The sequence below is a fragment of the Marmota marmota genome, unplaced genomic scaffold (genome assembly GCF_001458135.2).
Source record: "Marmota marmota marmota unplaced genomic scaffold, marMar, whole genome shotgun sequence".
In the NCBI taxonomy this organism is placed as follows: Eukaryota; Metazoa; Chordata; class Mammalia; order Rodentia; family Sciuridae; genus Marmota; species Marmota marmota.
The window spans coordinates 719,416-743,531 of record NW_026000130.1 but is presented as its reverse complement, the minus strand read 5'-3'; the positions used below and the strand labels follow the sequence as shown (position 1 = coordinate 743,531).

The 24,116-nt window shown below is 42.9% G+C and overlaps 1 protein-coding gene across 6 annotated transcripts in view; it reads right to left on the bottom strand.

The window, feature by feature from the left end:
• The window catches only part of Ap1b1 (adaptor related protein complex 1 subunit beta 1), a 56,137-nt gene extending 38,257 nt beyond the window's left edge, over positions 1 to 17,880 (bottom strand). For 4 of the 6 annotated variants that reach the window (XM_048784917.1, XM_048784919.1, XM_015500205.2 and 1 more), the window contains exon 1: positions 17,673 to 17,880. The gene's annotated coding sequence lies outside the window, so the exon portion shown is untranslated. Of the gene's footprint in view, positions 1 to 1,459; positions 1,565 to 17,672 lie in introns of all 6 variants that reach the window. The other 2 variants (XM_048784918.1, XM_048784921.1) reach the window with 2 other exon arrangements.
• Positions 17,881 to 24,116: the final 6,236 nt, after the last annotated feature.

Here is a 24,116-nt window from a genome sequence, read left to right as displayed (position 1 = left end):
CCTGATTCACTCAGGTATTTATTAAGCATGTACTATATCTGAACATTTCCTTACTGTTTTCTTGCATGGCTAGGGATCAACATAGAGCCTTGTACAAGCTAGGCAAGTTCATTACCACTGAGACATACTGCCAGTCTTCTTGACCAATAAATGAAAGATAAAAGAAGCTTCCCAGGAGCCACGTCATCCTGAGTACACGGCAGAGGCTTCTGGGATTGTTCTGAGATTAAGAAGTGATTATTTAAAAAAAACAAAACAGTAGTTGCCCTATTTCACAATAAAAAAAAGAAAAAAGTGATCATTTCCTGAGTCCTTGTTAAACCTAGGGATTTACAGACATTATCTCATTTAATCCTACTAACAGGTTAATAGCTTTTAACACTACTTCACAAGAGGAATGAGGCTCTGGAATATCATGTAACTTGCTCAAGGTCACACGGCTAAATGGCTAGACTAGGAAACTATCCCGTCTACCAGAGCTCAGTGCTTTGTCTCAACAATGAAGAAATTCTGCTTTGCTCATCTGAGAGGGAGGACAGGGCCCTGATAGTGACTAAGAACTCAGTACAAAAAAATCTAAGAGACTTCCAAGGGTAACTTTCCAATCAACTTGGTGGTGTTGTTGTGGTTGTTGTCTAGAAAAGCACAAAACCTCCCAAAAAAACAAATGTTTTCTCTAATATAAGGAGGCTGATTCATAGTGGGGTAGGGAGGGGGAGCATGGGAGGAATAGGGAAGAGGGGTGGGAAGGGTAGGGAGGGGGAAGGGGGTTAGCAAGGCTGGTGGAATGTGATGGACACAGTTATCCAAAGTACATAATTTGGACACAGTTATCCAAATTATGAAGACATAAATTGGTGTGAACATACTTTGTATACAACTAGAAGTATGAAAAACTGTGCTGCATATATGTAATAAGAATTGTAATGCATTCCGCTGTCATTTATTTTTAAAATATCAATTTAAAAAAATTTTAAAAATCAATTAAAAAATTTTAAAAAGACCATAAAATATCACATAGATTCATCACATTGATGATATTTTGCTAATCTGACCTACTACAAAAAAAGAATCAATAGCAATAGGTAACATATATTATCCATAAGATATTTTCTTGTATCAGACGACTGAAAATAAAATCTGGAAAAAACTCAAAAAAAACTCAAAAAAAAAAAAAAAGAAGAAGAAGAAGAAGAAAAGCAGAAAACCCAACAAATATTTGAATGGTAAAAACTCACTTTACTTTGTGTCCTCTGTTGCCTCTATGGAAGGGAGTCAAATAGTCAAATATGTAACCCACAAACATTTCCTTTCCAATCATTACTATGCAGGAGGCAAATGAAAGGTAACGATGTGCTGGATGTGAGGGATAACAGATCATTTCATAGCCTCTGAAAACCAAGCCAAAGCAGCTGCTCTCCAGCCCAACTGTATTTTTCCAGGTTCAGCTTGTACTTACAATAGAATGGCAATGGAGATGTTCTCCAGATGAGATTTTGTTTCAGCAATCAACAGGAGACAAGTAAGGACTGTCTCAGGGTTGCCTTAAATCCTTCGTGGACACCTTCAGAATACCAGGAATAAAGGCTTTGCTGACAAAAGTGGTATAAAAAAAAAAAAAAAAGACACAATTCTACTTTCCTCTTGCTTTGCATAGTTGAAAGGGGATGATGTCCCTTTTCTATGGGAGTTGGGGAAAGAGCAGAAGAGTCTGTCACACTTGATGATGCAAGTCCCCCAGCGGGGCCTCTACCTTGCTGGTCTTCACAGTATGCGCCAGGGTTATAGATGGATCCACAGAGGACTCACATGGGCCTGTTCACAGCTCCATCCATCCTCACCTTCATGGCCGGCCCAGGCCTCTGCATAAAGTGTTTACTTGATAGTTGTTGAAAGAAGGGGCCACTGGAAATCCCAGGAAGCTCAGCCTGCTGACTGCTCTGTTATGTAATTCTCAGTTTTTGTTTCCAAGAGTAATTTACTTTACATTCAACATCTCCTTCCCACTTGCACACATACAAAACTGTTTTATCAGAGAAATATCACTAACCTAGAGGTTCTTCCTGGAGCTCTGAGAATGGGCAGATAAATAAGATAATGGGTTTTTCTTTTTTTATATTTTTTCAGTTGTCAATGAACTTTATTTATTTATATGCTGAGAATGGAACCCAGTGCCTCACACATGCTAGGCAAGCATTCTACCACTGAGCTACAACCCTGGCCCGATAATGGGTTTTCTGCTATACAATAATAGGTTGCAAAATTCCTGAAGCTACAGATTTCAGAGTATAACTGGCTGAAGTGTCTAAAACAGGGGAGTGCCCTGTTCCTCAAGGCTGAATCAAGTCTAAGAAGAGGGATAACTGAGGGCAAAGAGACACAGACAGTAACATATAAACCACTCCAGTGTGAAATCTAGAAGGAAGTAAAAGTGAACAAAACAAAAACTCTTGGATGTCCAACTTTGGGCTACTCAGGCATTTGTTCTTCTCCAGCAGAGGAGACTGTCAGGGGCTTTCCCTCATCTGCAACACAGCTTAGCATGTGAGGGCCCTGAACTCCCAGGATACAACCTGCTGGGGCAGACTGGTGTTGATGCAACTGATCAGGATGAAGAAGTGGTAAGACAGTTTCTCTTTCTTTCTTTTTAAATTTGAGACAGGATCTCACTAAACTGATCAGGCTGGCCTCAAACTTGTGATCCTCTTGCTTCAGATTCCTGAACAGCTGGAATTACAGGTGTATACCACCTCTCCAGGCTATGCTTCTCCTTTTAATGATTTAAAAATAGGCAAATCCTTCTGGGAATGGTGGCACATGCCTTTAATCCCAGCTGCGTGGGAGGCAGAGGGAGGAGGATTACCAAGTTCAAGGCCAGCCTGAGAAACTTAGACCTTGACTTAAAAATAAATAAATAAAGTAGAAACCAGGCATAGTGGCATGCAACTGTAGTGGAAGCTACTCAGGAGGAGTCTGAGGTGGGGGGGGGCAGTCTAGGGAAAACCTCTACATTGGTGAGGTTACTCTGATAAAATAGCTTCATATATGTCATAAGGTCAGGAATTTGAGGACAGCCTGGGCATCACAGTGAGACCCTGTTTTAAAAAATAATTTTTAAAAGTGCTGATAGCCCTGCAGTTGAGTTTTCGGTGACATTCTTCCTTTTATAGGTGCTAAGCAACTAACTAATCATAAACTTGAACTGCTCTCTAGTGTGCTGGCGCAGGCTGATGCTTATTTCTGCAGTTATCTATTTTGCAGATCCGTCTGCAGAGGGCCCAGCGGGACTAATGATGCTGAAATGCTATCCCTCTGAAGTTCATCATACACAGGAAATTAGAGGAGGAAGGGAATGCCAGGGAAAGCAAAAATGCTCTAGAAAACCACCAAAGCACAGGTGAAAAAAAAAAACAAAACACCTCATTTAGAGCTCACCCACAGCTTGGTGATTTACTGAGGAAGGCTATCTTCTTTTGTCTTTTCTCTATGATGAGCTTCCTCACCTGGTACCAGGTCCTCTTAGATGTCTGTAGGAGGGGGATTTTGCATTCTTTCTGCAGGAATGGAAAAACCTCTATGGTTCAGTCCCGAGGAGCTGGGACTTGCAGATGCCATGGGAAAGACATGCTTTTCCTGGCACTGTCCAGCTGTCACCATGGAGGCCAAAGGAGCTAAGACTTAGCTCTTTTTTAAAATCCCCCACCCTCTGCTCAGGGCTGAGAATGAACTCAGGGGTGCTTTACCAGTGAGCTACATTCACTTTTTAAATTGTGAGGCAGACTTTTACTAGGATGGCAAGGCTAGCCTTGAACCTTTTTTTTTTTTTTTAATTTTTTTTAGTTGTTGATGGACCTTTATTTATTCATTTATTTTTACTTATATGTGGTGCTGAGAATTGAACTTAGTGCCTCACACATTCGAGGCAAGTGCTCTGTCACTGAGCCACAACTTCAGTCCTGGCCTTGAACTTTAATCCTTCTGCCTCAGACTCCCAAGTAGCTGGGCTTACAGGTAATATGTCACCATGCCCAGATTCTCTGACAAATCTGATCAGGAACATAGGCTATATTTGAAAGTAGGTGGCCAATCTGGGCAGAGAAAAACTCAGGGTTTGGATTTTGTCTTTGGAAGTAGCAGGGAATGTTTTAAAAAGCAGTAATTAAAGGGAATTTTTGGTTAGAAACTGCTTTGGGCAGTATGATGAGTCACTTGTGCTAAGGAGACAGCATTCTGGGCTAGGATCCCCCTCAATTTTAGCATTTACAGGCTGAGGAATACCTCAAAGGAAGAGCAAAGTCAAAATTAAAAGAGGAGCAGTCCTGGAACAACTGGTTTTGCCCTTGAGGAACCACCACTGCTGCCCCTACCTCAAGTCTACCTTCCCACACTCACAGATTATGACTTTGAAAACACAACTCATTTTTAAAATAGGGAGGTGGCCAGGCATGATGGCACATACCTATAATCCCAGTTAATTGGGAAGCTAAGGCAGAAGGATCACAAGTTCGAGGCCAGCCTGGGTAAAGTTGGTAGACCTTGTCTCAAAATAAAAAATAAAAAGGAGTAGGGATGTAGCTCAGGGATTCAAGCCCCAGTACCAAAAAATAAATAAAAAGTTTAAAATTAATTAAAAAAAAAAAGAGAGATTACCACCTGTCATTCTTTTTTTTAAAATATTTTATTTATTTATTTATTTTAGGTATAGATGGACACAACACAATGCCTTTTTTTTTATGTGGTGCTGAGAGTCAAACCTGGGTCCCACCTGTGCTAAGCGAGCGCTCTACCGCTGAGCCACAATCTCAGCCCCATACATACCTGTCATTCTATGTTATTTCACATATTTCTTCTGATAGAGAATAATGTGAGAATGAAAGCTCACTGACAAAAATAAATATAAATGAGGGCTGGGGTATAATTCAGCAGTTAGGTATAACCGTAAACACCATAAACATCACGGAATTTCATCTGTATGAAGTTCTGGAATAAGCAGAAGAGGCAAATCTAATCTACAGTGATAGCATCAGATCAGTGGATGATGATCTGGAAGAGTGCCCAAAAGCCCTCTGGAGGTAATGGAAATTACCCCATCTTGACATAGACACTGACCATACTGTATATTCAAGAGTTGAGCACTTCACTTGGTGTGAGTCATACAAACATTAAAAAAAAATGTTTTATTGCCAGGTGCGGTGGCGCATGCCTGTAATCCCAGAGGCTTGGGAGACTGAAGTAAGAGGATCAAGAGTTCAAAGCCAGCCTCAGAAAAACCGAGGCACTAAGCAACTCAGTGAGACCCTGTCTCTAAATAAAATACAAAACAGGTCTGAGGATGTGGCTCAATGGGTGAGTGCCCCTGAGTTCAATGTCTAGTACCGAGAAAAAAAAAAAAAAAAAGTTTTATTAAAAAAAATAATAAAATAACAAATGTTAGAGAAGGAAAAGGGAGAAGGAACACTGATAATCTATGGAAAATAAAACCTTTTCTGAGAGTGACATAAAAGATCCATGAATTCAATTACATGAAAATCAAGTTTTCATGGATGGCCAAGAACATAGCAAAAATACAAAAGACAAACGACAAACACACACATGTAAATTTGCATCACAGGCTGGTGTTGTGCTTAGTGGTAGAGTGCTTGCCTGACATTTGTGAGACACTGGGGTCAATCCTCCACACCACATAAAAATAAATAAATAAAATAAAGGTATTGTGTCCATCTACAATTAAAAAAAATAAAAATTTTTAAAAAAGAAAGAAAATTTGCATCACATTGCAAAGTCTATTTTCCTTAATGTATGAAAAGCAACTACAAATAGGAGAATGGTAAAGGATGTGGACAGTCCACAGAAAATGAAATACAATGGTTCACACCCATAATAAGAGAATCAGAAATTACAATTAAATACCATCTATTAGCTGCTGGACTAATAAAGTCTGATAACACCCCTTGTTGGTGTGGATGTGGGGAAATAGGCATCCTCATTTGATGCCAGTGAGAGATTAAAGTGTAAACTCAAAGCAATTTGACAACACCTATCAGAACAGCAAATGTACATACCTTTGATCCAGCAGTTCTGCTTATAGGACTTTATATGTTTTTTTAAAAAACTATGTAGATACACAATTATTCATGCAGCATCCTTTGTAATAGCAAAATACCGTGAAAACCTTAATGTCCATTAACATGATTATGTAACCGGAGGTAAACTATGTAACTCTGAAAAAGAACAAGCTGAAAAAGAACAGCTGTACATGCATTTTTATGCATCACTCTCCAAGATAATAAACAAAGCAAAATGCAAAACTAATGTACTATGCTACCATTTGTATTTTTAAAATATGAATATTAATGAAACATAAATACCAAAAGTTTACAAATGCACGGACTACCCTTAAGAGGACAAACAAGTTAATAGTGGTTTCCTTCAATAAGGAAGCGGGGTGACTGAGGAATGGTGAGAGACTGACTTTTCATCATTCACATCTTGATAACTTTGAAATTTTATCCTGTGTGCATGTATTACCTATTTTAAACATAAAGAAAAAATAGTACATCTACCCCCAACATTTTCTCCACCCCTGTGTTCATTCTTGTCTCAGTTTAAGCTCTGCTGCCCCAGAGGAGCCTCTTTTGCATCCAAAGGGCCTGAAATTAGACCCAATGGTGTCCCAGACTTCTCTGCTGCCCTCCATGTTCCTCTAATGTGGGATATGTCCTGTTTAATGTTGTCAAACTAGTGAATGGCACTATACCTGGCACACTCCAGAAGCTCACCAGATGTCTTCTGACATAATGAATGAAAAGATGGGTTCCAGAGAAGCTAGAAACCAAGGGCCCATACAGATCAAGATAAGAGACCTCGGTGACAAGCACCAGACAGTGAGGACTGGGGCAGACCTGGAACATATGGCTTTGCAATTAACTTTCAACAAACATGGCAAGGTTGATCCAAAGCCAAGATGACCTCCAGGCAGTATGGCTTTGCTACCAAGGGCTGTGAGACCCTGGGAAAATCTCCCCATCTCTGGGCCTTACTTTTTCCAATTGTCAAATGAAAATTCAACCAGATCAATGGCTTTTCAAGTCCATTCCCACTCTTTGTAACTACTCTGGTTGAGGTATAGATGGGGAGCTTAGAGCCTGGTCTCGTTCCATTCATTATGCCCACCTCTCCCCCTCCTCATTGGGAGCCCTTCATACATCCCATGGTTCCAAGGCATAAAGTTCGAAAACAAGTTTACTAAATGACAGACAAAAGTCCTCCTACATTTCATATGCTACAATTCTCTACTCATTGAGGAAAGCCGTTCCCCACCAATAAGTGTTCTTTCCAGGTATCAAACAAGAGGAAGTCCAGCATGATCATTCTAAGAACATAAGACATTTCCAATGGAACAAAAGAGAGTAAGTTCAGCATGCAGCCAGGACCAGTAAAGGAAATCTTTTTTCTTTCTTTCTCTCGCTTTTTTTTTTTTTGTACCAGGGAATGAACCCAGGGATGCTCTACCACTGAGCCACTTCCCCAGCCTATTTTATTTATTTTGAGACAGAGTCTCGCTAAGTTGCTTAGGGCCTCACTGAGTTGCTGAGGCTAGCTCTGAACTTAGATCATACTGCCTCAGCCTCCCAAGCCACTGGGATTACAGGTGTGAGCCACTGCACTGGGCAGGGCCACTAAATCTTACTGAGTCTTTGGCAGGAAGGAAAACAGTAACAAGACAAGCAAGAAAGTGTTTTAATTTCCCTAAAAGCCAGACAATGGCTTACTCTGTGCTATACCCTGATCATGTACCTGCCCATGGAGCTCCAAGTTTGACAGCAACGGGTCTGTTCACCCCTCCTCACCTGTCTGACAGTATCCTTTATTTTGTTTGTTTATTTTATTTATTCTATCTCAGGGTACTGATTCCTGTCAGAGCGGCCCATGCCCTGCACACAGATGAGAAATGTGAGGCTGGCTGTGCTTGCACCTGCAGTGCACGCCATCAGCACCTGGTGAATCAGAGAGCCCCCAGTATTGTGAGATCAGCTAGAAAAGCAGCTTTAGGAAAAGAGGGAAGAGACAATTAGACAAGGTCTGATCCACCTGCCATGACCCATGTCTGAATGCAAGGATATTCAGGCCAGGATCTGTGGAGGTCTGTGTTGGTGGCTTCCATGGTTAAACCCTTCCCTGATGAACAGAAACCTGTTCCAAGGAGCACGGAGTCCAAGGGCAGTCAAGACTAAGTTAGAAAAAAGTGAATAAAAGGGACTAGAGTGAGGGGCTGGGATTGTGGCTCAGCAGTAGAGCATTTGCCTAGCACATTCAAGGCCCTGGGTTCGATCCTCAGCACCACATAAAAATAAATAAATAAAATAAAGGTATTGTTTACTCAGCAATAAAAGAGAATAAAATCATGGCATTTGCAGGTAAATGGATGGAGTTAGAGAAGATAATGCTAAGTGAAGTAAGCCAATACCAAAAAACCAAATGCTGAATGTTTTCTTTGATATAAGGAGGCTGATTCATAGTGGGGTAGGGAGAGGGAGCATGGGAGGAATAGATGAACTCTAGATAGGGCAGAGGGGTTGGAGGGGAAGGGAGGGGGCATGGGGTTATTAATGATGGTGGAATGTGATGATCATTATTATCCAAAGTACAGGTATAAAGACACAAATTGGTTTGAATATACTATGTATACAACCAGAAATATGAAAAATTGTGCTCTATATAAGTAATAAGAATTGTAATGCATTCTGCTGTCATAGATAAATTTTTAAAAAATTAAATAAATAAAGGTATTGTGTCCAACTACTACAACTAAAAAAAAAAAGGAACTAGAATGGTGTTACCATTTCTTCTTCACCTGGAACATGAAAGCCACAATTTGATCATTTTATTTCTGTCTCAAGGACAGAGAGAGATTTATCTCACAAATAGTCCCCTACTCTGTGCCACGCCCTGATCATGTTCCTGCCCCATGGGGCTTAGAGTTTGATGGAGATGATAAGTCTACTCACCCCCACCCTCCACCCAGGTCTGACAGTATCCTTTTATTTTATTTTATCTTATTTTATTTATTTTTCTGTAGCACTAAGGATGGAACCCAGGGCATCACACATGCTAGACAAGTGCTCTACCACTATGGCCCCAGCCCAACAATCTCTTAAAAAGGAAAGGGTCCTCCAGTAAGTACTAAAGTTCACTTTAAGACAGGGAAACAAGGCCAAGTTCAAGATTAAAAGGTGAGTCAGCAGTAGAGAAACTAGATTTCTGACTTTCTCTGAGACAATGTGATCACCAAACTCACACAGGCTCTTTCAAGTCAGCTAGTAACTATGAATAGATAAGCTGTGTGCTTCCTCAGGCTCAGCATGAAAGTCAGAACAAATGTGGCAGCAGTAGCAGCAATGGCAAGTGCACAGGTGCACCATGGGCCAAGACACTCTGTAAAGAGCTTTAGATTTAGTCCTCACAATAATCTGTGAAAAAGGTTTTAATAATATCACAGGTTACAGATGAGGAAACTGAAATCCAAAGAGGTCAATGCTTTTTTTGTGTTTGAGTCACCCAGCTAGAACATGGTAGTGCCAACACTTTCCACCACTGTCCCACAATGTGATCACAAGTCCTACTCCAACCAGTGAGACAACAACTCATCTCTAAATGAAGCCCTGGAAGAAACGCACATGCTCCAAGCTAAAGGGTATGTGAAGTAGATTGCCACATATCCTGACAGACTCCCTCAGATGTTGAACAGAAGGTTATTTTAAGGCCAGCCCATCTACCTTGGACAACATAACATCTAGTTTGGTAATATGCCTAGCAAAAGCCTGTTGAGAAGAGCTTGCCAAGTTATGGGTCTCCTGGGATTTGGAGGAAAACTGATTAATCAAAATCAATCTCCTGAAGCCCACTAGAAATCAAAGGCTTCAAAATGAAAAGGAACCAAAAGCAAACAAATGCCACATGCAAACAAAGGTTCTTATCTCAGACTCTAAAACTCCATTCTAGAATCACTTGATTCTAGAATCAGTTGTCAGTTCTCAATTAATCTACAAGTAGTAATGTATGGAAAGGTCTGCTGCCAAGAAAAAGGAAAGTTCCTCGGGATTTGGAAAAAAATTAGCAAGGTCATCTTCTGAACAATACTTAATCAATGTGAGGAGGAAAAAGGACAAGAACTATAGAATAAGACTTGTGATCTCTGTTTTTCCCACTTATACCACAGGAACACTTTCTGGAGAGTTGTCCATTTTCATTGTCTTCCATCAGCAAGTATAATGTGGTGCGTCATCTGCTGCAAACCTGGGTCTGTGCCCCACCAGGAGCATGCACACAATAAAGGTCAGCCTTTTCCCACAAGGCTTTTACAGATTCAGAAGCCAGGGAAAGGACTGCAGAGGAATAACAGAGTGATTCTGAGCTCTAGATAACTGCCACCAAAGCTTGAGGAGCAGGGTTCTGAGACAGGTGGAGGGGCTCTCTTTGATGAAGATGGACTTGGATGAACATGGAAAGACAGGTCAGATTCAGAAAGGGAGGAGCTGGGGTGACAGAAGACCCACCAGATCCTAGCATAACAAGGGAGGTAAATGAGAACAGCAGAGTCATTGCCGATGCTAGCTGGAAGCAGGCTCCATACTGAGTAACTTACAGCCTGTCTCATTTCATCCTCACTTAAAAGCAAGGCATTAAGGACACTGAGAGAGAATCAGCCTATCCAAGGTCAAAACCTGTGTGTTTAGAAGTCTGTGAGACTTCCTCCTTGGCTGGAGGAAAGACTTGGAAGGGGGAAAGAAGCACATTAGGTTAGGTAAGGTAAAATGAGATTTAAGGGCATGTTGGACCTTTCCAGCAGAAGATGCAGAGTTGTCAAATGACAGGTCTCCCACTGATAAGCTTTTGATACTACTGATCCTTTCCTTCTTCCTGAAATATTTTCTTCCTTTAAATTCCCTCTTACCACACCATCCATTCCTTCTTGGTTTCCTCTGCTCCTTCCTCTTCTTCCTCTCTTTCAACTCTTCTCTTCTCTATCTACACTATTTCACCTCTCTGTTGATCACATCCAGCATCACAGCTTTAAGTATCATCCACAAGTGGACAACTCACAACTTTACATCCCCTGGTCCAACCTCTTCCTGAGTCCCAGGTTCCTACAAACAAACCATCTAATTGACTTCTCTTCTTAAATGTCTATATGACTAGCAGGGAAGTCAAACATGATAAAAACTGACCTCTGGCTTCCTTCCCTCTCCCAACAGGTTCACCTTGCAGTCTTCAGTTACTCCTAACAGGTTCTCAGGCTAAAAATCTCAGTTACCTTTGACAACATACTCATACCCCACATCTCATCTATCAGCAAATTCTACTGGGTGTACTTCGAGATTAAGTCCAGAATCCATGAAGTGGCTTCTCACTAGCTCCATTGCTACAACCTGGCCCCAGGTCACCATCACTTCCCATTGAGATTGCTACCAATCTGCATCCACACTGTTTCCGACAACCCAAAATGATTCTCTTACAGTCTAAGACAATGACACCCCTCTGCTCCAGTCCTCCAGCAGTTTCCTATCTTACTCAAAAAAAAAAAAAAAAAAAAAGCCTAAATCCCTACCACCCCTGGATGAGATGCAGCCCCTACCCCACCATTTCCTCTCTGAATTCTTCTCTCCATTACTTCCTCAGCTCCAACCACATGAGCCTCTGTGCTGTTCCTTGAACACAATAAGCATTTTTCTACTGCAGGGCCTTTGCATATACTGTTTACTTTATCAGGAAGGCTCTTTTCCTAGATAGACTATGGCTCAGATCCTAACCTCTTTTAACTCTTAGTTCAAATTATCACCATCTCATTGAGACCTTCTTTGACCACTTTATTTAAAACTGTACACCCCTCTAGCCAATCACCATTATTTCCCAATCCTCTTTCCTCTTTTTCTTCCCCTTCAGATTATTTATCACCTACATACTATAAAAGGTACTTACTATTTTTCTTCCTGGAAAACATAAATTCCATAAGAACAAGGATTTTATCTGTTTCATTCACTACAGTTTTCTACCTATTAATTGTATACCACGCAAAATGTTTTAATGACTAGTGCTTAATTCCCTTCTTGGGGAAATTTCATATTTTGTAAACCAACCTCAGCTGGACTGGTTCTGACAGGATCAGAGATACATCTTACTCTTTCAAACTATTTTGACCATATTGAAATTGAAAATGCCACCACCTCAGCCTATTTTATAGTCAATAAATGGAAAGTAAGTGTATAAATGATCAGAGAGAGAAGAAAAGGCAAAGGGTAGAAGAACAGATGGCAACATCTAAAATGGTAAAAATGTTCAGGCCACTTCCCTTCAGTGAAGCCAGGTTGCTGGTACCTGCTCTCACAAGCTTCTATAGGCTCAGAGAGCCAGCAGACTGAGGAAGGCAGTGGGTTCTGACACGGGCTATGATGGAAGCATGGTCAGACCCTCCTCCCCCCCATAGCCCTTCAGGCCCACAAGCCTTCTGAGTTCCGTTAAGTGCCACATGCTCATTGCCTCTGCACCTGCTGATCCTCCTGCCTGGATTATCCTTTCCTGCTCTAGCGTGGCTGCAAAAACTTATCCTTCACATCTCAGCTAAGATGACATCACTTCAAAGACACCTTCCTCACATCTGCTGTAAGAAGGTATTTCTCTGCCCCATCCCCCAGAATTCTTATACATTTTCCACACGTTAACTCTAAGTGTCTGCCATGTACTAGAAGCTGTTGCACACGCTGCGGATGCCAGCAGTGAAGGAAACAAAATTCCTCCCTTCATAGGTTTATTTACATCCTAATGGGGAACAGAGACTTTAAGTGAGATAAATAAGTGAAATGTTTAGTATCTCATAGAGTAGTAAGTCCATTGCAAGGAAGGAGGATAGGAAGCATGGAGTGAAGGGATGGAAGGTTGAAATTTAACTAGGGTAGACATAGAAGGCTTCCTTGAGAAGGTGACAGGTGATATCATGGCGGGTAGGGAGCCTTCCAGGCAAAAGAAATAGCTAGAGGGTTGGGGAGAGTACTTGCCTAGCATACCAAGTGCTGGGTTTGATCCCCAGCATTGCAGCATTGCAAAAAAGAAAGAAAGAAAAGAGAAAGTGCCAGGGTAAAGGAGTGTGCCTGGAATGTCTAAGGCAAATATGGCTGAGTGAGAAATGAGGACAGCAGTGGGTTATGAGGTCAGAGGAGAATATGGGGGCTCTATGGTCAAGGTCAAGACTCTGGCTGTTACTCTGAGGGAGCTGGAGGGTTCTGAGCAGAGAAGCCCTGAGATCTGACTTACATTTTAACAGGCTCTGGCTGCTATGCCCTTTTGTTTTCTCTCATGGCTTATCAGTTCTCTTAATCACTGCATTTTCCCCCCTGTTTCTACTGTCTCCCTCCCCAACGAGAAATGGCAGAAATTACGCCTGGCTTGATTACCTGTCAAAAAAGGGCCAGTGCCAGGCACTAGCAGGTCTCAAAAAACACCGAATAAATGAATGAGTGTTGGATTTATGAAGTCTCTGTTCTCGGTGTCAATACCCAACAACTAATCCTTCAAGATTAAAGAATGAAGATGACAGAAAGTGGCTATTCTCAAACTGACATTCAACCCTCAATGTGCTTAAGATCCTAAAAGCAATGAGGTGGGGTTAAAAAGAACCTGCCACTCAAATCTACTTTTCTACTCTACTACAGAACTCAGCTGTTGAAGCGCTGAAATAAAACACTGAAGGGTTAGTTTTGAAGCTTTTGAGATCTGACCTCTAAATCTACCACTTTGCAGTTTAGTGTCCACTGGGTAGATGGGGATCAATGATTACAGCATCCTGGGTGGTAATGAACTCTGGAACTTCTGGAGTCAACCAGTGGCACTCTAACCTTAATTAGAAGGAGCCTCTCAACTTAGAGACCCTCCTGGTAAAGGTCAAGCCCAAGGTTAAAGATAAGAAGATCATAATGCTCTGGAGTCTAAAACCACAGGGAAGTCCCTCAGCTCCACCAACAAATAGGAGACAATCTAAGAGGCTAAAATAAGAGAACACACACAAAGCCCTTGTAGTACACAGCACCCTAAGGGAGCTAGGCAATTATTAGCCACTATTATTTCTACAGAGGGGGAGTGTTTACCCTCTCCTTGGGGACCTGAGGAACTCTGGTGGCTGGAGGCAGCAATGATAAGTTTGAGAGTAATTAATACCACTACTAGTCAGATTTCTCCCTATCCCCTGGGGTGATATGATAATGGACAGGACATCATCTAGGAAGTGCTTTGAATGCCATAGATGTCAAGAAACCCTAACAAGTCAATGTAATATTCACTTACTAAACATTTGTGGTGCACTGCACTGACTCTGTGCCAGACAGAGTCACAACTGGAGACACAACACAGTTAAGACAGGTCTTATGAAGGATTGAGAGTTTGTTTGTTTTTTCCCTAAAAAGACATCCATCAGGGCGTGGTGGTGCATGCTTGTGATCCCAATGGCTGGGGAGGCTGGATCACCAGTTCAAAGCCAGCCTCAGCAAAAGCAAGGCGCTAAGCAACTCAGTGAGGCCCTGTCTTTAAATAAAATACAAAATAGGGCTGGGGATGTGGGTCAGTGGTTAAGTGCCCTTGAGTTCAATCCCCAGTATCCAAAAAATAAAAAGATATCCAAGTAAACAGACACACCCACTGTGTCACCCATTGTGATCACAGAACACCCAGCAGGGGTATCTAGCTCAGGCCTGCAGGGTGGTGGTAATGATCAGAAAGGCAGCACCAAGTAGTGCTCCAGTAACAGAGGTTTGGTGCAGGGAGCAGGAAATGGTGTTCAGACAAAGAAGGAAGAGCATGAAGCAAAGGTAGAAAGGCATAAAAAAGTATCTAGACGTGGAAGCAGCTTGGGAGGTAGAAGTATGGAGTAGGAGGGATGAGGAGAGAAAGCCAGGCAGGAGTCAGAGCCCAAAAGACCTTGGATACCAAGCTAAGGAAGTGGGTGAGTTTAGCCTGCAGGCAATAAGGAACCACTGATGGATTTTCTTTTTTTTTTTTTTTCCACTGATGGATTTTCAAGCAGGACTTTTTTGTTTTAAGGATCCTCCAACTGCTCAGGTGATATCTTCTCTCTGGTGTATTTATTCTTCTATGTGAGAAGGGATAAAGAACAAAAAATCTCTTCTGGTCTGTGAAAATAAAAATACCTGTCCAGAAAAAAAAAGACCTTCAAGGACTAGATGCCCCTCAGAAACAGAACAAAGGGCCAGGTGCAATGGCACACACCAGCAGCTCGGGAGGCTGAGGCAGGAGGACTGCAAGTTCAAAGCCAGTCTTAGCAATTTAGCAAGTCCCTAAGCAACTTAGTGAGATTTAAAAAAAAAAAAAAAGGGCTGGGGATGTAATTCAGTGGTTAAGTCCCCTGGGTTCAATCCCCGGAAAAAGGAAAAAAAGAAAGAAATGAAATAGAGCAAAGCATAAAACCATACATAAGCCACGCTTGCTTACTGTCAGCAGACTTGAAGGTCTTCTGGGAAGTAAGCAGTTTAGAAATGCAAGTTTTGAGGATGGCTAGAAAAAGATCAAAGTCCAGAGCCAGAATCTACAGGACCAACAAACTGAACATGTTCTGAAATACTTTTAGGAAGTGAAAGAAGGGTGGAAGAAGCCCTAAGTACACAAAGGTCTCTATTTGCACAAGGAAGCAACACCCCACAAGCCACAGCTGCCAGTCTTCCTCAGACACAGGCCCTGGCAAGCATCAACTGTTTTAGGGTCAAAACACCCACCAGTGTAACAGGCTCTGCACAATTTCCTCTTTTAACAACTCTAAAATGGGTGTGGGGGAGGGGTGATCAGTATTATTTTGCAGCTGAAGTAATGAACTCAGCCCAAATAATCTGTTCAGGTCACACTGTGGAGAAGCTGCTGAGCTGGGGCTGAGAGGAGTCAGGAATGCTGTTCCCATTATACCTCTGAGCCCTTCAAGTTCCTCAGGGTAAAGCTTCTGGTGGACCCACACTTAACAGATGATCTCAACCCATGCAACCTTTGAGAGATCTGATTATTTAAGAAACAGTGAAGCTGCCCCTCATGATGGTTTCTAAGAGGAGCTTGGTGGGCTAAAGCCAGGACAGGGAGCCAGATGCTCTGAGCTATGTCCTACCATCTGTGACAAGTTGCTTTATCTCAAATCCTCTCCTGGAAGGATGGGGATAAGGTAACAGTGTTAAGTTTCTGTGAATTCAATGAACTAGGAGAACAGACCACAATTTAAAGAAAAAAGTAACAAGAGTAATATTTTTTAATCATATCTTTCTTCAGAAGTATGTGGAAACCTTCTTGGATTCATTAAGGCTTAAAGCACCTGTGTGTAGGAAGATGACAGGTCTTCACACTGTGGTCAGGGAAACTGAGGCATACCTGGAACAAATGACTTCTGCAAAGGAGTGAGGCTCCAACTCACAGAACCTAGCTCCCTGGCCATCAAACCACCTCATTCTTTCAGCCAAGATATATATTCATCCCAGGCAAGATGGCACAGGCCTGTGCATTTTTCAGAGAGATAGAGTCTTCCCTTGAATACATTAGGTACATTCTTCCAGAACCTAGCACCAAAAGATCTCCTTTCTCTTTACTGAAAAAGCAATGCAGCTCAGCCTCTCTCAAGAGACATCTGGATGTTAGCTGCATGGATAGTCTGTTTTGTGTCTCACAGTTCCTAACCGGGAAATTTTAAGCTCTTGTCCTGAAAGATAAATCACTTATAGCGACAGCCTGCAGGATTGTTTCACCCTAAAGAAAGTGAATTAAATGCCCTTTATGATGATCAGACAAAAAGCAATAAGGCTACATTTTGACACAGATCCAAATAATATACCAGCAGCTTGAAATATTAAATAGTTCCTACACCCTAACCCTACTCCAGCTTCTCCTTTGTCTCTGCACTTTGCTGGTCTCTAAAAACCTAGGTAAGAACCCCAGTGCTTCTGCCTCTTCTACCTGATTGACTTTATATGTGTGATTTGACTTTTGTGCCTGTGTGTCCTGGTGGATAAAATGGGTAAGGTATCAATAGCTACCCTACAATATGGCATTGTAAGTCAAGTGTTTAGCACGGTGCATCGTTTACAGCAGGAGCTTAATAACTAAGATGGAATTCTTGTTAGTGTTTTCTAGCATTATTACAGGTGTCCCCATTCTGTCAACTCGTCCCAAAGGATCCAAAGGACAGACCAAGCCTTAGCCTATCAAGGAGCGGGAGGCACAGCCATTTCTTGACCCCCCTCCCCCCATCATTTGGAATTTTGGCAAAGAGATAAGCCCCTGTACGAGGAGGAGGCCCCAGGACAGCCATAGGTTGAGTGCGAAGGGGGAACCCAAATCCGGAAGAGTTTTCCCTCGGCCAGGGACAGGCTCCATGGGGCCTAAGTCTAGGAGTCTCGCCGGGCGGGCGCCCCATGAGGGGCTGCGGACCTGGGACTAGCCCGGTGCTGGCCAGCAGTCAAGTGGGCGCGAATGAATGAACCCGCAGTCCTTACTCCTGGTCTCGGTCGGGAACGCCGCTCGCGCCCCTCTAGCATGGCGTCCTCACCGTGACCCCTGACCCCGCAAACCCCTCAGCTCGACCCCCGACTAGCCGCCCCACTTCTTTCCGAGCCTCGTCGGTCTCCCTGTTTCCTCACCCGCAGGTCCAAACGGCTCCTGGCGCCACGACTCGATTCGGCTCGGCAGCAAAATGTCCGCGGCCTCCTCCTCCCCGTAACCCGGTGCGTCGGTGCAGCCGGCCGCTCCGAGCCCCGCGGCTGTCACCTGCCGGGCGGAAGTGAGCGGCCAGCGCGCGGGCACTTCCGGTGGACGCACGGCCTGGGGGCGGGATCAAGGGTACAACCCAAGCAGGGGTGGTGCCCGTGGGCGTGGCGACTGTGGGCGGGACCGACCGCTATTAACCTCTCTGCCGCCGAGCGCTGATTCGCCACTGTACCCTGCAGAGCGCAAAGAAAAACTAGTCGGTCAACAGCTAAGTAATTAGGGTGCTGAGGCCCTGAGAAGGGTAGGATTTTACCCAATGGGAGAGTCAAAATTAGAACTGTAAATCTAGTCAAACGCAAGACTGAAGCTTCTCTGCTAGTCTGAAGCTGGACTGTTTCAGGACAGCGTCAGCGCCCTAGGGGAAAACATCATTCCCTCCAAGGAACTTTTATCCCCTGGGATCTTAATAAAGTGCCATTTCTCCTTTTGCCAGGACCTCAATTGCTATTGTCACCTTTCCCAATTCCATTAATTTTCTCTTCCTTCTAGATAATTTCTGTTCATTCCCTTTAAAACATTATGTAATTTCTACTCTTTAAAGGTGCTTTACTGAACAAATAATATTTACATCGCAGAGAAATGGAAATATACTTGAAGCAAAAAGAAAACAAGCCGGTTGCTCTGGCCCAATCCTGTAATCCCACCTATTTGAGAGGCTGAGGCAGGAAGATCACAGATTCAACAATTTTAACAGCCTCAGCAATTTAGCGAGAGCCTGTCTCAAAATAAGAAATCAAAAGGGTTGAGGTTGTGTGACTCAGTGGTTAAGCGCCCCTAGATTAAATCTCTGACACACACACCCCATCTCTCACACAAACACACACACACACACACAATCATGTGTGATCCCATTGCCGTGAAACAACCACTTTTAATATTTTGGTAAATATCTTCCTGGACTTGATTTATTATCTGATATTTTTATCTCACCAAGATATTGGTAAAACTTCCTCAAAACAATATATTAATTTCTACTTGTGCTTACCAATACTTTCATAGTACTCTAATGTTTGGCTCATATTGTGATTTTCTTAAACAATCCCCTAAAATTGTACATAAGGTTGTTATCAATCTTAATATTATAAAAACATTTTGATAAATAAGCTCTTGCACAGCCATAGATAAGAAAATTGTAAAAAGAGCATAAAATAGAGTCCCACATACCCTTCACTCAGCTTCCTTTGATGGTGACTCTCTCTCTATCTCTGTAGTATGACATTAAGCCCAGGAAATTGGCATTAGTAAAATGCCATGATCTCAACTACAGACAGTATTCTGTTTTTAAATCCATTTTCAAAGTAGGCAGGGAAGAAAAATATTTTTTCTTTTTTGCTGCAATGATGGAAATTTATTTTTCTACAGTCACGGAGGCTGGAAATCTAAGATCAAGACCAAACTGGTTTCTTCTCCTTGACTTGCAGATGGCCACCCTTTTGTTGTATCTTCACATGGTCTTTCCTCTGTGCACCTAGAATAATCTTATATCTACATGTCAAATCACATATCTGGAGGAAACTTTTCTAATGATAAATGTTGGCAAGTGCCATCAGTCTCATTGGCAAACAAATTGGGAATGTGACCCAGAAAAAAAAAATTTTGTTCAACAAAATGAACACACCTAAAGGTACCAAGCTGGAGAACTTATGTGCAAGTGACAAGGTAGTAGCAGAAAGCAGAGCTTTAAGATTTCCAAGGAGACCAAGGTCGCTGGGCCCAGCTGCTCAGGAAGGACTTCCTGGGGAAGGTAGCATTTGTTCTAGGTCTTGCTGAATTAGTACAAAGTTTCACAGGCTGCAATGGCAGGAAAGGGCAAACCAGGGAGGATAGTACAGAGGCAGGAAGGCTACACAGGGTCTCCATGCAAAGGAGCGAGGCAATCAAGTACTTCAGAAAGCTTGGGAAATCAGGGCTGGGGATATGTCTCAATGGTAGAGTGCTTGCCTGGGTTCCATCTCCAGCATGGGAAGGAAAGAAAGAATGGGCGGGGGAGAAAGAAAGAGCGAGCCAGGTGTGGTGGCACATGCCTATAATCACAGAGGCTCAGGAGGCTGAAGCCAGTCTCAGCAAGAATGAGGCGCTAAGCAACTCAGTGAGACACTGTCTCTGAATAAAATACAAAATAGGGCTGGGGATGTGGCTCAGTGGCCCCATGACCTTGAGTTCAAACCCCAATACCCCTCCCCCTGAAAAAAAGAAAGAAAACAAAGCTTGGGAAATCACAAGCCCCCTACTCTTCACCAGGCTCTGGGCTAACTGTTGGATAATCAGATGGTTGAGGGCAAAGGTCCTGCTCTTGCTGAATTTACAGTTTGTCTAGGGAGGTGACAAAGCAGCAGACCCAAGTTTCTTCCAAAGCCTCTCTCCTTGTCTTGTAGATGGCTGCACTTGCAGAAGTGTGAGATTAGTGCTACGGTAGGGGACATGCTGAGGGCTTTGGGAATCCAGGACAAGAACAGAAGCTCCCTAGGGTTGGAAGGACCAGGGGAAGCCTGGATAAATGGGGGGGGGGGGTATTTAATCTGTAACTTTAAAACAATGACTATTTATGGAGCCCCTCTGTTGTGCCGAGTGGTTTGCAGGCCTCATTTGCTCTCTCCATTGGCCCAGAAGGCAGGGGCTGTTTTAATTCCATTTATCTGGGGAGCGGGAGGGGACACAAATCTGAGACTTAAGTCAAATAGCATGTGAGTGGCAGAGCTTGAAGGCCTGGTCCCAGAGTCCCAGCTCTCATTAGTCCCAATAATTTCACCTAAAATACATTGTCACTCCTACCTGAGCTAGCCATGTTGGGGATGCAGCAGTGAACAAGGAACAGCCCAATCCCTACTTGGGGTTCACTGCTGAGTGTAGGAGCAAGACAGATAATGGGACAAATTATAAGTGAGTGATCAGCAGCACCAGGGAGGCACAGGAAACTTGGACACCAAATGAAGTGATGTCCAGCTTGAACCATGAAAGATGAAGATACAGAACACCAATGTGAGGTAGGAGTTCAGGGACACCAAGATGGCAGAGGCAGGTAGAAGAAAAATGCCACTGGAGAGTAAGACAGAGAGTTGGGTCATCCTGTCCCTGTTTTTGATAAGTCCCATTACCATGACAACTCCTGTCACTAAGGACTTACCACCCTTGATAACTCCTGCCACAGTTCGGTATTTTAAAATGACCTATGATGGTAAGTGGACAGTATTCTAATTAGGTATTCTAAAGTAACCAATGGAGGGAAATTGAACACTCTTCTAATCAGGTATTAAAAGGTAATCAGGGGTTGGGGTTGTGGCTCAGTGGTAGAGCATTTACCTAGCATGCGTGAGGCACTGGGTTTGATCCTCAGCACTCCATTAAAAAAATAAAAAACAAAGTGATAAAGAGTAATGTTTATTTTTTAAAAAAGGTAATCAATGGAAACAAATGAGGTGAGGTTTTTCATTTGGACCATACAGAGAAGAGATAGCCCAGCATATAGGACGCTAATTTCTAGACCTCAGGACCTTGAGCTTCTCTCTCCTGCTCGGTCCACTTTGCTCTACCTTACCGAGTGGTAATTTAACCTTCAACTTCAATAAATCTGCACTTTGCCTTTTACTTCTCTGTGTCTTGCTCAATTCTTCTTCTTTTTTTTTAACCCAGTGCCTCACATGTGCGAGGCAAATGCTCTACCACTGAGCCATAACCCCAGCCTCTGTCTTGCTCAATTCTTTGTTCAGGACACCAAGGACCTGGACTTTAGCTGGACACCTCAGTGGTAACACTTAACAGTTACCATGATCCAGGCACCACCTTAGCCTCTTCTACATATTGATTCACTGAACTCTTCCAGTAATTTAGGTTCCCTGACAGTCCCTAAGTAGAGATGAAAGGGCTGGGGATGTAGTTCGGTGGTGGAGCATCTACCTAGCATGAGTGATACCCTGGCTTTGATCCCTAAAAATGGGTTTGATCCTTAAAAATATGTATAGAACCAAGCAGAGATGAAAACAGGTTGGTGGGCAGAACTGATTTCTCCTCTACTTTCCTATAGGTCTGGACATTTCCTCCCATAGTTCAGACTGGAAGGAGAGCTAAAATTATAATACTAATAAGAGGAGGCACAGGTCAGTGCCATAGGCTGGGTAATTATAGCTTGCAGAGTCGGGAGACAGAAGCTGGCCACACTGCCTGAGCAAGTCATTCTCACTGTCAAATGCTGACAGCTAGGTTGGGGATTTAGCTCAGAGGTACAGTGCTTGCCTGGCAGGCGTGAGGCAAGGGTTTGATTTCTAAAACAAAACAAAGAAAAAATGCTGACATCTACAGCTGGAGCAGCCATACCTGTGGCATTCGGAGCCTGCCTGGCCCCCTCCTCGAGGCCCAAGGGAGCTCCTTGCTCCAGAGTGGATGAAGCAAAGCCAGTGATGATCAAATCTACCTACCTGGAAAGAGAAAACCAACTTCCCCCAGCAAATACATTCTTCCTAAAAATTATATCACCTTCTGGTTAGAGGGAGAAGCTTTATTAGCTTTTCTCGGAGTCCTGGTCATTTTGTCTTATTATTTTTTATCTCTTTTTTGTTGTTGTTAGTTATAGATGAACCTGTTTTATTTATATGCAATGCTGAGAATCCAACCCAGTGCCTTACGCTTAGCTAGGCAAGCCCTCCACCACTGAGCTACAACCCCAGCCCTCGTTTTTGTCTAATTGAGTGAGCTCTTTAGGCCTAAGTTTCTCCTCCCTGGGTACTCTGCCAACACCATGGGCCAAGCACCATTATATGCCCTCAACATCCATTTCTTCATTTAATTCTCACCACTCTCAAGAGGAAGGTGCTATAGTAAGCCTGTTTTACAGATGAGGACATTGAGGCCCTGAGAAGCTGCAGAACTTTCCCAACTCCACATCATGGCAATGGGGTCCTAGCTGGGAGTCAAGATCAGGGCAGATAACTGCAGGGCCCATGCTTTTCCCTTCTCTCCATCCTTACCTGCCTCATGTGGTTTCATCCAATCAGAAGAAGGTTGGGAGTTCTTGCTGGGACGTGGAATGACCCATAACTGTGGCTGATGCTATGTGACCTACATCAAGTTTTTTCTTTCTGACACTCAGAATCTCAGAGCATGTCTTTCCCATCCTCCCTCCACAATGGGTGCGTAAGTATACAGTCAACACTGAATCCATGGGTCCCTCATCTGTGGATTCAGTCAACATGGTTCAAATATTAGGAAAAAAAAAAAAAGGCAGAGTATAATGGCATACTTCTATAGTCCCAGCTACTTCGGAGGCTAAGAGAATCACTTGAGCCCACACGTTTGAGACCAGCCTGGAGAATATAGCAAGAGCCCATCCTTAAAACATTGAAAAAAGGCTGTGTGAGGTGGTGCATGCCTGTAATCCTAGCTTCTTGGGAGGCTGAAATAGGAGGATCGAAAGTTCAAAGCCAGCCTCAGCAGCTTAGCGAGGCCCTCAGCAAATGAGCGAGTCCCTGTCTCAAAATTAAAAAATAAGAGGGCTGGAAATGTGTCTCAGTGGTTAAGTGCCCCTGAGTTTAATCCCCGGTCCCAAAAATAAATAAATAAATAAATGAAAGGCTGGGAATGTGACTCAGTAGTTGAACACCCTGGGTTCAATCCCTGGTACCAAAAAAGAAAAAGAAAAGAAAAGAAAAAAAGAAAGAAAGAAAAGAAAAGAAAAAAGAATTGCATCTGTACTGAACACGTACAGACTTTTTTCTTTATTATTCCCTTAACAATACAGTATAACAACTACATTGTACTAGGAATAAGTCATCTAGAGATGATTTAAAGAACAGGAGGATGTGTGTAGGTTCTATGCAAACACCACTCTAATTTATATAAGGGCCTTGAGCATCCATAGGTTTTTGGTATCCACAGGAGTCCTGGAAGCAATCCTCTGCAGACACAAAGAGATGCCTGTCTTGTTGTGCCGCAGCCCGGCTGGCTGGGCAAAATAACCAGGGGGTGACGAATAACTTGTGTACGTTGATACAGCAGGAGTAGGAGCCGTTTATTGCAGGACAGGAGCAGTATTTATACATTCCACACAGCTTATCTAATTAGCATAAACTAGATACATCAGTCAACCAATCAGGAATCTCTACACTTAATGGCTCGCTTTTGTTACTTCTCAAACCACTCCCTCTGGCATTTTGCCAGGCACCATCCAGACTTGTTTACAACTCTAACATTCCCCTGGCAAAATGCCAGGTGTTATTTTGACTTGTTTACAGACTCTAACATTGTTGGACAAATTAAACTCAGGAGTCTTTCCCTCTGTGACCACTAGAGGGATCACAGGTGCCATTAATGGCCACCCTCTCCTT